The sequence below is a fragment of the Etheostoma spectabile genome, chromosome 6 (genome assembly GCF_008692095.1).
Source record: "Etheostoma spectabile isolate EspeVRDwgs_2016 chromosome 6, UIUC_Espe_1.0, whole genome shotgun sequence".
In the NCBI taxonomy this organism is placed as follows: domain Eukaryota; kingdom Metazoa; phylum Chordata; class Actinopteri; order Perciformes; family Percidae; genus Etheostoma; species Etheostoma spectabile.
In genome coordinates, this window is record NC_045738.1 from 15514801 (window position 1) to 15517649 (window position 2849).

The 2849-nt window shown below is 39.3% G+C and overlaps 1 protein-coding gene across 2 annotated transcripts in view; it reads left to right on the forward strand.

Moving 5' to 3' along the window:
* Window positions 1–1338: 1338 nt before the first annotated feature.
* Window positions 1339–2849, forward strand: part of drd2l (dopamine receptor D2 like) — a gene marked incomplete at its 3' end in the record, with an annotated part of 26421 nt that continues 24910 nt past the window's right edge. For both annotated transcript variants that reach the window (XM_032518214.1, XM_032518213.1), the window contains 1 exon segment: window positions 1339–1635.

The window sequence follows — 2849 nt, forward strand, 5'->3', positions numbered from 1 at the left end:
TAACATGACTGTGTGTTTACTTTACCAATGACCTGTATGGGACAAGTGGTGAGCAAACCCACTTCGTCGCAGTCAATATGATCGTAGATGCGAGGAAAGAAACGTGAAAACTATCATCTGGTATTTCCTCAACTAAACCCAGGTAACCAGTTGTTTTAGATCAGCCAAAATAAACTGTTACCTGGTTGCTGACGTAGTTGATAGATATGTGACTGGAAGCGTCATCTTCTATAGTTTTGGTAGCTTAATGCGTCAAGCAGCGGGTTTGGGTGGGATCTATATATTTTTGCCCCAAGATCGAAACCAGCTCGATCCGAACTTGAATGATTGTATTGTTTTTACATCTTTTACTTTTTTGCAGGTGGCTGTTATGTTGTGCTTTAAACAAACATTTTTGCGGCAGTAGATTTGGGAAACAATTTTAAAATTGCCGGGAATATATTTGTGAATGTGTGACGTATCTGGTGACAGAGGCAGGCCACAACGGCATCTGTTAGGGGAACACAACATAGGGAAACCAGAATGCTTTCAAAAATGGAAGCGTACCTTTAGGAATGTATGCTTGTTTAAAGGCAAAGGGTAGTAATGCCAAATGTTGTGATTAATTAGTATTATTTTTTTTTTTGCTCTCTGCATTTTGTTAATTGATAAAAATAAACATTTATATTTTTGAAAGCATTCTTAGTTTTTTTCACACCTGCCTAAGACTTTTGCACAATACTGTAAGTGTAGACTATTTTGAAAGTTGCATTAATTTATGCCTGTTAAAGGAATAGTTTGACCCATTTGGATGTAACGTTACACCTATTTGGTTTATGGCAGAGATTCAGCTAACTCAAGAAGTTTGGTACTATGTGTTAAAAATGAAACAGTAAAGCCGGCTAGCTTAGCTTAGCACAATGACTGAAAATGGGGGCAAGCTCCATCCCAAACAAAATCCACCTACCAGCTCCTCCTAAAGTTCATTAAAAAACATATCCTGTTTGTCTTCGTATTCGTACAAAAATCCCCGACATAAACGCCCATGCGCTGTCTTTTAGCAGTTACCAAGCAACAATCGGAAACTCCAGGAAGCTCCAGAAGTCTTTCTACTAAGCTAAGCTAACCTGTTGTTTGGCTGATATTAGATAGACAGACATATGAGACCGTTATTAATCTTCTCATCCAGAAAGCAAATAAGTAAAACATTTCCCAAAATGGAGAACTATATATATTTTTTTTTAAGCATAAACGTGAAAAAAAGAATCTCAGCCAATAGCGTTACAGCATTTCTACCGCGGGAGCAGCTGCCCGGGGGATTTTTTTTCTTCAAGTAACAACGTGAAACATCCTCCCCATTTGTTCTCCAACTATTTCCATCGGTCTCTCCTCCTCCACGGCTCGTGTCAGGCAACAGCTGCGCTGACCCCTTGCTCTACCGTCTAAAATCGCCACGAGAGGAGCGGGGTCTTAACGAGCGTCTGTCTGTGTGCGTGCGCGCGCGCGCGCGCGCAGTACGCTGACAGACTGAGGTCAAGAAGGGGTTCGACCGTAAATTGTTGGATAGGATGCTGCAGCCGGAGAGTCAATTTGTCGCCCGGTGTTGTTCCTGAGAGGACAGCGGACCTTGAATGTGAGCAGCTCTGCCGGGAGAGGGTAAGTGATTTAAACGCTTAAATTAAAAACGATTTGAAAACAGAGTTGTATTGCTATGTGGGACCTGGGACCATTTAAATTAAACTCGGAGCAAATTTAGCCTATTCTCTTTCTGTGGGGGAACTTGCTGCTGTGACTTTTGAACGTTTTAATGAGGGGATTTGTTGCAGGCTACTTACTCCTCGTGGTATTATCTCAAGTATTGACAAGTTTCTGCTGGAGCAAAACAAAACAACTGGCAACGACATCGAGTATGTAGGGTCTTTCACTTAATTCGATTTTTGAGACTACAGTGTAGCTTTCATTCTAGCATTAAAGAGCAGGTCATATGTAGCCCATAGGTGGGAACAAGGCACCCTTGGTTTTAAAACAATTCCTAAGGAGACCGTTTACCATGTACAGTTTGATTAAATATGTCAGTGACAAATTGTATAGACTATAAAAAATAACGAAAATACTGTGTTTAACAGATGTCAATGGCATAAATGTTTAAGGCTCAAACCAACCAAAGCTGATAGACAATAAATACATAGCCTATGAACGGAAACTATACATAAAACAACATATACCTTTCCACAATAAAAATGACATAAACAACAGTATAGCATATGGATCTTGAATTAAAAAAATGATACATGATACAGACTAAGGTAAATATCAGTTCATTGTGTATATATTTTCCGGCTATGTGCAGAGAAGGTGATTCCATATGTGTCATGTGTACCGATATTGGTAGACCCATAAAACAACCTCTGGGAAGGCTAATGTATTTCAACTGTCTTCCTCAAATTCCTTAGAAGTTTGAATGTCATTACTCGCCTCCAACGTAATGATGCCTTGATAAAATGAAATCATTTTGCCTACATTTGGGTTGGGGAAACAATATAATACCTTTTTATGGAGCGTGTCTAATGACGCTCGGTTTAAGGAAACATAATGAAATGCCCTGAATAGACTGAATAGACTGGGATTTAAAAGGGAAGAATGAACTTATTTGGCTGTGAGACATGTGCTTTAAGTGTGTAAATAACAGCCAACCTTAATAATACAGATATCTTAAATATTAATACCATCTGTGCTAAGGGACAAATTCTTCCTTCAAATACTCCTTTTGAATCTGCATGAAATTCTCCAACAGCAAATAGAGAGAATCACACTGTCCTCTTTCTGTTATGACACACCACAGTAATGAACTTTCCGTCTGTGTGTGTGTG